Here is a 14370-nt window from a genome sequence, read left to right as displayed (position 1 = left end):
CTCTTTGAAATGCTATGGCCACTATAACAATATTTCAATATACCCCTGTAGAGTTGTGAGTCTTTCATAGTTGTACTAAAATTCAGGGTGGGGAGGGTGTGAGTTTGGGGCAGAAAGTGAACAATTTCTCCTCTTTTGAATAATCCCCAAGGCAAGATTAACCATATGAAGTAAAGTACTAACTCATTTGGTGCATAGAAAGCTCAAAGGCATTAAAGTCTCAAAAGGCAATATCTGGTTCTCCAGAACTGGTTTCCCCTTTCCCCAGTGCTGTTTAAGGGAAAAGAAGAACCTAACCACCTCCAACCAAACCAGTTACCTTTGAGCTACTTAGTACCCTAAGCTGTTGGGGAGCTAGTGTGTCCTTGCAGACTGGGAAGGAAATTTTGTTTGGGAAGTCCTGAATTTGAATCCTTTCTATATGACCTTGCCTATTTAACCTCTAGGTGGGGAAGCAAGTAGTCTAGTGGTAGAAAGGGAGAGTTTTTAAAGACCACATAGGGTTGGGAGAGAGTCATGTTGACATAACCAACCTGACCCAGTTTTGAAGTTCCTGTGTTACAACTAAATGGAACGTGGGACTAAAGATATTTAGCCCAGACAAATGTTAATAACCTTAAATTGGAAAGAGTAAAAAAGATGTTTGTCTGGGCAAGGCTAATCTTAAAGATAGCTCATTAGAACTCTGACTCCCCCAAGACTGTTTTGTTGCAGAGGTACTGATTGGCAGTGGGCAGGCTACCCTTTGAGATCTTCACATTCAGGGCTTCCTGGACATGTTTGGGAGAAAGGGAGGGAGCTGCAGGGTGAGTGGGTTCCTTTACCCTCTTCAGCCACACAGTTTGGTATGACCCAGTCTCTGAGATCCCTCACCACTGTCCTTCCCAAATACTTTGAACTTAGCAGAAGATGACTAACAAGTATGTGTTCTTCAGGATATTTTTAAGTGTGTATCTTGGGTGCCGTCCTCTGTGAGCCACTGAGATTTTCTGTAAGAAAAGGGGTGAAAGAGGCACGGAGGCATCCGGGGGGTGAAGGGCTGCTTTGTGGGTCCCAGTGAAGCTGGGCAGTGAGGTGACCACTGGATCTTAAGCCCCCTTTCTCTCTTCCTCTATATCCCTCTGACCACCACCACCCCATTTTTTCTCTTACCCCTTGAAAGAATTTCCAGTGTGAGCAAAGGAACTTCCCCACCAGTCATGGGCCCTGCAGTCCCACCTGTTGCTCTCTGCAGTTCCAAATCTCCTTGAGACTTCGTCCCACTTCTGCCAAACTCAGTCTTTAATAATTAGAGTGCCTAGGTGGAGTGGAGTGTGATAAAGAGTCAGCCTAGCTCCCGGGTCAGCCTTTTACTCATTCATCCACCATCTGCCAAGGACTTACAGACACAAACACATCATTTGTCAGGCATTGGGAGTACAGAGAAGAGATTGATGATGGATCATTAAAGTCAAGGGAAAGTTTTACAGAGAAGGGGGAAGAATATTTGAAGGAGAGAACAATACAAAAATGTACAGAGGTCTCAGATGTATGCCGGGGAAAGCATTCAGCAGTCCTTCATATTAGGATGGGAGACACAACTGACCAGATTGAGTAGCTTGGAGCCTAATTGTCTTGCTAAATACCTTTGGCTTTATGATTTGGGTGATGGGGAGTCATTGAGTTTAAGCAGGAGAGTGCCATGGGGTGATTTACACAGAATGGTGGAACAGGAAAATGGGCTAAAGGGAGGAAGACCATGAAGTCTAGGGAACTGATGGGTTAGTCAGAAAAAAAAAAGCTGGCCTGAAGCTGGACCAGCAGTTATCCTCAGCAGTTATCTCGCCATCTGATGTCTGGGATTCCTGTCACGTGAGAGAGGAGTCAGGGGTGACCTGAGCTACCACAGAGGGAAGGAATGAGACATAACTCGTCTCCCTGGCCTGCTCTTGCTCTGTCTCCCTAGCGCCCTCATGTGGTGACACCATGCCTGATCTAAAGCCAGTGGAAGCGCTGCTGCCCAACCCAAGCTTCACCACAGGTACCCACTCCCCTTGGCCTCATACCCTGGAAAGAACTAAGCATTCAGGCAAGAGGGGCTAGCAGAGGACAGGGCTCCAGCCCCCATAAGCCCAAGTGGCAGCCCCTTTCTCCCGTCCCCAGGTCCCCTGGAGCCTTATCAGGTGTACTGAAGTAGGGACCTGTGGGGCTCCCAGGCATGGAGGCGTTTCTGTCCATTCCACAGACAAGACTCCATGACCTCCCTTGTGTTCCAAAGGGCATATTCGAACAGTTAACGAAGGGAGGAACAGCCAAGAAATCACCTGAGTCGTAATTAAAGTTGAGGGGAGAGGGGCTTTCCAGGTGGCTCAGTGGTAAAGGATCCACCTGCCAAGGCAGGAGATGCGAGTTCAATCCCTGGGTCAGGAAGACCTGGAGGAGGACATGGCAACCCACTCCAGTATTCTTGCTGGAATAATCCAATGGCTAGAAAGAGCCTAGCAGGCTATAGTCCATGGGGTCACAAAAAGAGACCGAGCCCGACTGAGCGCGCACAAGATTAAAGGGACCAGAAAAACTCAAGATTAGACGAGCACCTGAGAGTACAAGCCCTACACACACTCTAATCTTGTCAGAGGCCCTACCTTTGAACCAGTTATTAAACCCCTCATCAAGGTCTCTCAAGGGGAGACACAGAAGCCCACTGGCCACTTTACCTGGCAAAGCAATAAAGCTATCCTTTTCTGCTTCACCCAAAACACTGGGATTTGATTCACTGGCACCAGTGTAGAGGGAGGCCGAGCTTTTGGCAACAATACTCACCCATCAGCAGTGAATAGCACCCAGACCAGCTCTGTAAGTGGGGCAGGCCTGGTGGGCGACTCCTAGAAGGGGGCAAGGGGCCCAGAGAGGCTGGGACCTGGGAGGAGACCTTGTCTGGCCTGGCCTGGCCTCTGTGTCCCCTCTCCTGTCCACCCCCCTTGTAACCCCAGGCCTCCCACTACCTCTCCCACTGATTCTCCAGGCAATGTGAAGAAGGCCAAGGGCACCCAATCTTCCAGATCCCTGGGGACCTTTAAGAAGTCACCTCTTGCTCCCTCCCCTTCCCCCCAAACACTCACCTATAGACACAGGTGTCACAGTAGGGGCATATCATCTTTCTAATCCTGGACCTTCTCCAGGCAACACCTCCAGCCTCTTAATTAAGAAATCTCCATATCTCTAAACTCATGTTCTGTTTCTGACTTTTAGCTGGTAGTGCCAAGGGGAGAGGTGTTCCAGGGGCTGCTGGATGCCCTACACTCTTGCCTAAAAGGGCTTTCTGACCTCACCACACCCATTCTAGTGACTCACCCAGGCAGGATGATCCCCCGCACCCCCCGCCAAGGGTAGAGTCTGAGACCCAGGATGGTTCTGGGACCTGTGATGGTGGCAGCAATCTACCACCAACCACCAGACAGGGCCTCTTACTGTGTGAGCAGACCAGTAGACCTGGGGTATCTATGGCACCACGAAACCTCTTTAAAGGATTCTCTTGATTCCCCATTTAGTCTTGGTTTGATTTCTTTACCTTTTAGTGTAAGGTGATTATCAGTTTAAGACTTAAAAACATCTATGTGTTACCAAGTCCAAACTCACTCTGCTCGCCACACAACAGGCCAACAAATCCAAGAGACAAGGTGTTGAGGCAAGGAGTATTACTTCAATCAGAAAGTTGGCCGACCAAGAAAATGGTAGATTAATGTCTCAAAATGATCATCTTGTCAGGGTCTGGATGCCAGGCTTTTACAGAACCAAAGATGGAAGTTGTGAGGAGCTAAAGTCAAAAGGCAGAATAGAGAGGGAGAGACACTGAGGAAGTAAAGTAAGACAGGTCTTCAGTCTTGCAAAACATCTCCCAGAAGGGCCAGGCTTTGGAAGGGGTGTGTTAATCTCTTCTTTTTTTAGCCATTCACAGGTGAGCAGGGTCAGATTATCTCTCTCTGAGCTGAACAAAGGCACTTTTAACAGGCAGAGGAGCAGGATCCTCTGAGGCATGACCCTGTGTATGACTATAACGACGACAGAAACAAAAAGCAAGTCAAAGAAATAGTTCCAACATAGAGTCAGAATTGATCCTTTGAAACAGGTGGTATGGTAGGGGGTGCTGCAGAGAGAAAGCCAATTCTGACTCCAAGTTGGGAAGTGCTTCTTTGACTTCCTTGCCATTGCTTTTGTTGTTACAATCATACGTGATAGCTTGCCTCAAAGGACCCTGCCCTTCTGCCTGACTGTACTAAAGGGCCTTTGTTCGGCTCCTAGAGAAATAATTTGACCTTCAGTTCAGTCGCTTAGTCCTGTCTGACTCTGCGACCCCACGGACTGCAGCACGCCAGGCCTCCCTTGTCCATCACCAACTCCTGGAGCTTGCTCAAACTCATGTCTATTGAATCAGTGATACCATCCAAACATCTCTTCCTCTGTCATCCCCTTCTCCTGCCTTCAATCTTATCCCAGCATCAGCGTCTTTTCCAATGAGTCAGTTCTTCACAACAGGTGGTCAAAGTATTGGAGTTTCAGCTTCAGCATCAGTCCTTCCAATGAATATTCAGGACTGATTTCCTTTAGAATTGACTGGTTGGATCTCCTTGCTGTCCAATGGACTCTCAAGTATAGTCCAAATCTCACATCCATACATGACTACTGGAAAAACCATAGCTTTGACTAGATGGACCTTTGTCAGCAAAGTGATGTCTCTGCTTTTTAATAGGCTGTCTAGGTAGGTCACAGCTTTTCTTCCAAGGAGCAAGCATCTTTTAATTTCATGGCTGCAGTTAACCATCTGCAGTGATTTTGGAGCCTAAGAAAATAAAGTCTCTCACTGTTTCTATTGTTTCCACATCTATTAGCCATGAACCAGAGGCCATGATCTTCATTTTTTTAAATATTGAGTTTTAAGCCAACTTTTTCACTCTCCTCTTTCACTTTCATCAAGAGGTTCTTTAGTTCTTCTTCAATTTCTGCCCTAAGGGTGGTGTTATCTGCATATCTGAAGTGAAGTGAAGTGAAGTTGCTCAGTCGAGTCCGACTCTTTGTGACCCCATGGACTGTAGCCTGCAAGGCTCCTCAGCCCATGGGGTTCTCCAGGCAAGAATACTGGAGTGGGTTGCCATTTCCTTCTCCAGGGGATGTTCCCGACGCAGGGATCGAACCTGGGTCTCCCTCATTGTAGGCAGATGCTTTACCATCTGAGCTACCAGGGAAGCCCCCTGTATATCTGAGGTTATTGATATTTTTCCAAGCAATCTTGATTCCAGCTTGTGCTTCATCCAGCCCAGCATTTCACATGATGTACTCTGCATGTAAGTTAAATAAACAGGGTGACAATATACAGCCTTGATGTACTTCTTTCCCGATTTGGAACCAGTCTGTTGTTTCATGTCCAGTTATTGTTATAGCCACGCTTTCCGGGAAACAAACTCACTCAGAAGGACAATGCAGATAGTGGAGTGCAGTTTATTACACCGGCGGGCCCAAGGCAGAGTCTCCTCTTAGCCAAGGACCCCGACCAGCATTTGTGAAAATCTTTTATACCCCATGTGTACGTGTCCAAACCCACTACCCCAATTCCCTTGAGACTTACATAAACAAAGGAAGGGTAAATACAACTACAATAACCCCATCATTCACGTGTTATGTGTTGAAACAGTCAATAATCAATAAGCCCGCAGTTACATTCCAAATAGTTAATAACCGATACGCCTGTGCTTACATTCTGATAGATAGTGTCCGGAGGCAGGGGTGATTAGTGTCTGTTTTCTCTTCTTCAAGATTCCCCTGCCCAGAGGGGGGTCTTATCCTTCCATTGTCATTCCCACAGGCGCTAAGCACAGAGTTCAGAGTTCACTGGAGAGGTGGCCTTGCAGGATCAGCACAGACAGGCCTGAGATGGAGTCCAGGCCCTATGAATTCCTTCTTCATTATAACTGTTGGCTCTTGACCTGCATACAGGTTTCTCAGGAGGTAGGTAAGGTGGTCTGGTATTCCCATCTCTTTCAGAATTTTTCAGAGTTTGTTGTGATCTACCCAATCAAAGACTTTGGCATAGTCAGTAAAGCAGAAGTAGATGTTTTTCTGGAACTCTCTTGCTTTTTCCATGATCCAACGGACGTTGGCAATTTGGTCTCTGGATCCTCTGCCTTTTCTAAAAGCAGCTTGAACATCTGGAAGTTCACGGTTCGCGTACCATTGAAGCCTGGCTTGAAGAATTTTGAGCATTACTTTCCTAGCATGTGAGATGAGTGCAATTGTGAGGTAGCTTGAACATTCTTTGGCATTGCCTTTCTTTGGGATTGGAATGAAAACACCTTTTCCAATCCTGTGGCCACTGCTGAGTTTTCCAAATTTGCTGGCATATTGAGTGCAGCACTTTCACAGCATCATCTTTTAGGATTTGAAATAGCTCAAACGGAATTCCATCACCTCCACTAGCTTTGTTCATAGTGATGCTTCCTAAGGCCCACTTGACTTCACATTCCAGGATGTCTGGCTCTAGGTGAGTGATCACCTAGAGTGATCGTGGTTATCTGGGTTATGATCTTTTTTATATAGTTCTTCTGTGTATTCTTGCCACCTCTTCTTATTCTGACCTTGCCCACCTGTGAATAGAAGAGATTAACACACCCCTTCTAAAAACTGGTCATGCCCTTGAAGATATTTTGCAAGACTGAAGACTCTTTCACCTTACTTCCCCACTGCCTCTCCCTCTCTCTTCTGTCTTTGACTTTCATTCCTCTTTGCTTCTTTCTCTCTAAGTCTACAAAAGATCCTGGCATCCAGACCTCAACAAGATGGTTATTTTGAGGCGCTAGCTAGCCTCCCATCTTCTCTGTCAGTCAGTTCCCCAAATAAAGTCCCTTCCTTGTCTTAACCCCTCGTCTCTCAGATTTATCAGCAAGCAGAACGAGCTTGGATGCAGGTAGTGGGGGTAGGAGTAGGTGTTAGGCCGCTCAGTCCTGTCTTACTCTTTTCGACCCCATGGACTGCAGCATGCCATGCTTTCGTGTCCATCACCAACTCCCGCAACTTGCTCAAACTCATGTCCATTGAATCAGTGATGCCATCCAGGCATCTCATCCTCTGTCCTCCCCTTCTCCTGCCTTCAATCTTTACCAGCATCAGGATCTCTTCTAATGAGTTGGCTCTTCTCATCAGGTGGCCAAAGTTTTGGAGCTTCAACTTCAGCATCAGTCCTTCCAATGAATATTCAGGACTGATTTCCTTTAGGATGGACTGTTTGATCTCCTTGCAGTCCAAAAGACCCTCAAGAGTCTTCTCCAACACCACAGTTCAAAAGCACCAATTCTTCAGTGCTCAGCCTTCTTCATGGTCCAACTCTCACATCCATACATGACCACTGGAAAAAACCATAGCTTTGACTAGATGGACCTTTGTCAGCAAAGTGATGTCTCTGCTTTTTAATATGCTGTCTAGGTTTGTCATAGCTATTCTCGAGAATCTCATGAACATTATGAAAAGCTTTGTCATACTCCTTTGCCAATTTTGAACTAGTCCATTGTTTCATGTCCAGTTCTAACTTTTGCTTCTTGCCCATTTGGTCCTGCAAGAGTCATACATGACTTAGCAACTAAACAAGAGTGCCACGATGGGACTTACACAAGAAATATTATATATTTGGTCATCAGTCCCAGTTCCTGACACAAGGTCCTAAAGTCCTTAGAATTTCCTGTGACTATGCTAAAGCTTTTGACTATGTGGATCACAACAAATAGTGTAAAATTCTTAAAGAGATGGGAATACCGGACCACCTTACCTGCCTCCTGAGAAGCCTGTATGCAGGGCAAGAAGCAACAATTAGAACTGGACACGGAACAATGGACTGGTTCCAAATACTCCTTTCTGGAGTACATCAAGGCTATATATTGTCACCATGTTTATTTAACTTATATGCAGAGTACATCATACAAAATGCCGGGCTGGATGAAGCACAAGCTGGAATCAAAATTGCCAGGAGAAATATCAATAACCTCAGATATGCAGATGATACCACCCTTATGGCAAAAAGCAAAGAAGAACTAAAGAGCCTTTTGATGAAAGTGAAAGAGGAGAGTGAAAAAGTTGGCTTAAAACTCAACATTCAGAAAACTAAGATCATGGCATCTGGTCCCATCACTTCATGGCCAACAGATGGGGAAACAATAGATACAATGAGAGACTATATTTTCTTGGGCTTCAAAATCACTGCAGATGGTGACTGCAGCCATGAAATTAAAAGACGCTTGCTCCTTGGAAGAAAAGCTATGGCCAACCTAGACAGCCTATTAAAAAGCAGAGACATCACTTTGCTGACAAAGGTCCATCTAGTCAAAGCTATGGTTTTTCCAGTAGTCATGTATGGATGTGAGAGTTGGACCATAAAGAAGGCTGAACACTGAAGAACTGGTGCTTTTGAATCATGGTGTTGGAGAAGACTCTTGAGGGTTCCTTGGACAGCAAGGATATCAAATCAGTTCATCCTAAATGAAATAAGTCCTGAATATACATTGGAAGGACTGATGCTGAAGCTCCAATACTTTGGCCAACTGATGAGAAGAGTCAACCCATTAGAAGAGATCCTGATGCTGGTAAAGACTGAAGGCAGGAGGAAAAGGGGAGGACAGAGGATGAGATGCCTGGATGGCATCACTGACTCGATGGACATGAGTTTGAGCAAGCTCCAGGAAATGGTGAAGGACAGGGAAGCTGGACACAACTGACGGACTGAACAACAACAACAAAGTCTAATAAAGATGTCTTTTTTTATGTGAATAAGGTGGCTTTTTGAAAGCTCCAGGTAATCTAAGGGGGTGGACTGGGGCTGGTTGCCAGGGCAATCAATCAAATCATTAAAGCCTTGGAACTCTCATTCCCTTCCCCAGACCTCTAGGGAGGGGAGAGGGGCTGGAGGTTGAGTTTTGTTAATGAAGTGGTTTGGACTGGACAGGGAAGCCAGACATGCTGCAGTCCATGAGGTAGAAAAGAGTCAGATACAACTGAGCGACTGAACAACAACAACGAAAGGATAGTGATTGGTTGCCAGGAGAACCAACCTGGTAATTAGAGGGATGGAACTTTCAGTCCCACTCCCCAACCTCCATGGAGGGGAGAAGGGCTGGAGGTTGCTTATTCATAACCAAAGGCCGATGATTCATGTGTATGTACTGAAAATTTCCTTAAAACCAGAAGTGTTCTTGGTTCTAAGAGTTTACAGCTGATGAGCACATGGAGATTTGGGGAGAATGTCATGCCTGAAGAGGGCATGGAAGCATCACACTCTTTCCAACAAAATACGCTTGAGTTCTTCGGCAGGAACTTAGGCCCCCACCCAAGTGGAGAATGGGGACTTCAGGCTGAGCACAAGATTCTAGGAACACCGCACTATCACCAACAAGCGATTAGAAGAAAGTCTGCACACAGCAGAATGTAGACTCCGAACCCCTCCCCAAATGATTCTCCCTTTAAAAACCTTCATGGTCAAACCAGAATCCTCAGAGTTAGTTTTTGGATGCGAGCTCACCATCTCCCCATGCTGCCAGCCACCAAAATAAAGCAAGCCTTCCGTTCCTACCATCCTTTGTCTCCAATATTGGCTTTTGAGTGGCAAGCAGCCAAACCTGAGTTCCGCCAGGAGGGGGTCGTGGGAATCTCTTAGAGCCAGTCTGTCAAAAGTACAGGTAAACCTGAGCTAGCCTAGAGGCTGGTGTCTAAAGTGGAAAGATTTGGGTGGAGGTTGCTGGTGGCAGTTATAGGACAGCCCTTAACCTGCTGTGGACCAAGAATGCCCTGCCTTTTCAGGAAGCAAGTGATGGTGAGGCTAGCCATCAACCATCTCTCAGCCACTTCAGATGCCCCAAGGATGCACCGTGAGGGGATTCGGGATGGAGAGAAACAGGATATTTGCCCTATCCTTTGATAACTAAGGAGCCTGGGAATAGTTTCCACCTTTTTTTGTTTTTTGACTGCCCTCCTACCCTGTGGTATGTTAGTTCCCCACCAGGAATGGAACCCACGCTCCCCGCAGTGGAAGTGCAGAGTCTTAACCACTGGACTGCTGGGAAGTCCCTCAAAGGAATTATTTCAATAAGCCCAGACTCTTGCTTCTTCCCATACATAGAAAAGTGCTAGGGCTTCCCTGGTGGCTCAGTAGTAAAGAATCCACCTGCCAATGCAGGAGACACAGGTTCGATCCCTGGTCCAAGAAGATCCCACCTGCTGCAGGGCAACTAAGCCCGTGCAGATGACAGCTACTGAGCCTGTGCTCTGGAGCCCATGCTTGTGCTCAGTCACCAGTCATGTGTGATTCTTTGCATCCCTCTGGGTTGTATTCTGCCAGGCTCCTCGCTCCATGGGATTCTCCAGGCAAGAATACTGGAATGGGTTGCCATGCCCTCCTCCTGGGAATCTTCCTGACCCAGGGATTGAACCCAAGTCTACTGCATTGCAGGCAGATTCCCTACCTACTGAACCACCTGGGAAGGTAAGTGACTACACACCCAACAACTGGATTGATTTTTAAAACTAGCATACCACAATGCCTATGATAGAAAAACATCTGATTTACATGCAGGTGTCCTGGGTTCTATAGCCCAGGTTCCACAGCTACTGAAGCCTGAGCCTGCCAGAAGAGGATACTGTACTGAACAAAAAAACAAGACCCTGTAGGACCTACTCCTGACACACCCCTCCCCCTAGTTCCTCTGCCTGCCTCTTCCTTGTAAAAGTTGTAGTCTCCCAGGCCTCCCCTGGGTCACAAAATCCTGGCTCAAGAATTGAGTGAAGGAATTTCCTGGCAGGCAATTCCTTAGGACTCTGTGCTTTTAATGACAAGGGCACAAGTTCAATCCCTGGTGAGGGAACTAAGATCTTGCAATCCATGTAGCATGGCCAAAGTAAATAAATAAACAGTACAACAACTCTAAACATTTAAAAAAAAAAAGAGTGAAAAGATGTGAACATGTAGGGACAAAATACGGGAGTTGGGCCAGGAGAACTGGTAAGAATTTAAACAGTAAATCAGCCATATGGTAATCACAGAATCTTAAGTTTCCCCCAAAAATGCCTAGATAAAAGTATCTGATGGAAATTTCCTGAGCTGTTTTACAGATGCCAAAATTCCCACCAAATGGAAAAAATTCATTACTTGATGACTATGAGACTGTAGTCGCCAGACCAACTAGAGCATGATGACTTGATATGTTAACCCCTGAGACACTACCCTATTACCTTATGATCAAGCAGTCAGAGAACTGTGCACAACCTGCAACTCCCTTCACTCACTTTCTCCTTAAAAACTCTTCCCTGAGACCCTTTGGGGAGTTCAGGTCTTTTGAGAATGACATGAGTTTGAGTGAACTCCGAGAGTTGGTGATGGGCAGGGAGGCCCGGCGTGCTGCGATTCATGGGATCGCAAAGAGTCGGACACAGCTGAGCAACTGAACTGAACTGAAATGAACATCCCATTCTCCTTGCATGGCCCTGCAGTAAACCTTTCTCTGCTCCCAAATGTGTGAAGTTTCAGCCTCACTATTCATCAGGCACAGAAACTTGGATTTGACCACAGCTGTGCTGCCTGAGCCGCAGCGGCACCCAGCATAGCCCGGTGCAGAGATTTCTCGTGGATGTACCCCCAGAACCATCTGCAGGTATCCGGCAAGAGGGGACAAGTCAACCTAAGCACTGTCCAGGGATGCAAGTTCAAACCAATCCTAAAGGAAAATCAGTTCTTTAGGATTCAAGCCAATCCTAAAGGAAATCAACCCTGAATATTCACTGGAAGGACTGATGCTGAAGTGGACACTCCAATACTTTGGCCACCTGATGCAAAGAGCTGACTCATTGGAAAAGACCCTGATGCTGGGAAAGATTGAAGACAGGAGGAGAAGGGGACAACAAATGATGAGATGGTTAGATAGCATCACTGACTCAATGGACATGAATCTGAGCAAGCTCCGGGAGATGGTGAAGGACAGGAAGCCTGGTGTGCTGCAGTCCATGGGGTCACAAAGAGTCAGACACGACTAAGCAACTGAAAAACAACAAGGGGCTGGGGAGCTCAGGAACAGAAGAAACAGGGAGTTTTTATGACTCTCATTTCCTTCAGCCTCTGGGGGAAAGCCAAGGACTAGGAGATCACCGCTATGTGATACGGGCACAGGCGGGGAGGAGTGGGGTTTGTGGTGAGAGCTGTGTGCCACTATCCCTGGAATTTGACAAGTGTTTAGAGGATGAATAATTGAACCAGCACCAGCTTTCAACCTGTTATCAAACTTCAGGGTTTCTGGAAGACCCTTGCCCAGTCTCCTTCACAGAGCTGTCCAAGGAATCAAGAAAACATGGATTCTCAAGTCCCTTTCAGCACTTATTTTCTCTGAGCAGGGTTATTATGTAATCTGACTGATATTTTAGAATGCAGGCTGACCTGGAAGATAGAGAGAGCAAGAAGATCAGTCAGGAGGCTGATACAATGTCCTCATGAGATATAAGAGCTAACTCAAAAAAAAAAAAAAAAAAAAATTGCTAACTCAAGTGATAAGGAGTGAAAAAGAAAGCATAAAAACAAAATACAGAGTGATTTTCCTCAGGGAACCAGCCTTTGAAGTAGAATTACTAGATAAGATAGTTATATTAAAAAATTTATTTGTTGTTTATCTGAAATTCTAATTTACCTAGTGTCCCAGAGTTTTTTGTTCTGTTTTCTAAATCTGGCGACATTACTTTGAAGAGGTAGCTGAAAGGACTGTGGTCTAACCTGGGGGCTTCCTGTCTAGACATGGGCCATCCACCTCTTTTCCAGCCAAGGCCAGTCCCTGTTCTCTGTCCCCAGCACAGGACCCAAGGACTTGACCTTTTTTCCTTTCCTCTTCAACACACACACTGCTTTATCCCCTGGGCTTCCTTTACTGAAAGCCGGCTGTTGTTGCCCTAGCTACCCACTTCTTTGCCGCTTACTCCCAAAATAAGACCCCAGCCTCTCCTGAGAGTTTTACTTCTAACCACTAGAGGGAACAATACAGAGAAACAAACGCAAAGAACAACAAAAAGTGTACTAGGTTTTAAAAGTTGCCATGGTTTGGGTCTCAGGTTTGCAGCTGCTGACCACCACTCTCCCACAATGATTTAAACACCTTTATTCCTCAGGACGAAGTTGTCAATGAAAAAAATTAATCAATGGTCAATCCAAGAAAGAACGGGAAAATTTTATTCGAACCTATCTAGGAATTGTAAGCTGGAGACAGTCTTTCAGAAAGCTCTGAGGACTGTTCCAAAAAGCTCAGGGGGAAGGCTTGAACTTATGTGATTTTTGACAAAGAGGTACAGTTTTAGTGCTTGTCTAACTATGGGAAGATGCAAGAAACTGAGTTCATAAAATTTTCTCCTGAAAATATGGAACTAAGGACCAGTTCTCCCAGTTTTCCCAGAGCACAAAATACCTCATCCTTATCCTGAATTCCTTTCTGGATGTACTGTAGATCACTGACCACAGTGGCTAATGACTTGATTCTTACAGAACTGGGTAGTGGGCAACATCCTTTATTTTCCAGTCCTCTACAAAGGTGCGTATAGTTATGGTTTTTTCAGTAGTCATGTATGGATGTTAGAGTCAGACCATAAAGAAGGCTGTTCATTCCCAGGTCAGGCAAGGAATTCATTGATGGGCCATTCAAGATGCTGTTACTGGACTAGGCCCCTGTTAACAGTATCCAAAAGCCTCTGGACCATCTGTCTTACTAGTCTGTTATGGCCTGGATAATGTTTCCCTCTTGTTTCTTTCATATCTAGAGTTATGCTATACAATTTTTTATTTTTTTACAATTTTTTAATCTTATAAAACTATACATTTGGTCAATTGCTTCAAGTTGCCTAGTTGTCACTATTTTTTTAGTTGTCACTATTTTTATTGGCAGCTTAGTCACACATTTGGTAATGGAAGAAACAGTAATCTTGTAAAATAGGCAGAATACAAGTAAGATAGCTAGTAATATTAATTAGGTCATAAGTAAGCATTTAAGCTAAGAACTTTCATTAGGTATCTCTACAGGTCTCTGACTTAGTCTGTCCTGCAGCAATTGCTATCTTTAAGGGAATGATATATTGGTATTGTGCATAAAGTTTACCAAAGATATCTGCACGTACAAGGTGAGTGGTGAGTCATCCGATGCCTTACAGAAATGAGAAAGAAATGTAATCTTCTAAGGAGTTACAAGGCTGGTGTCAGAGGAAGAAAAATTTATGGTTGAGCAGCTATTTCTGACATTGGAATGATCTGGTTAACTCATAATGCAGACACACACTGAACACAAGAGGGAAGAGAAGAGGCCCCCGGGACTTCCCTGGTGTCCTGCAGTTAAGACT

Source organism: Cervus elaphus, chromosome 20, assembly GCF_910594005.1.
Source record: "Cervus elaphus chromosome 20, mCerEla1.1, whole genome shotgun sequence".
Classification (NCBI taxonomy): Eukaryota; Metazoa; Chordata; class Mammalia; order Artiodactyla; family Cervidae; genus Cervus; species Cervus elaphus.
The sequence above is the reverse complement of the archived record's forward strand: the minus strand, read 5'-3'. Positions refer to the sequence as shown.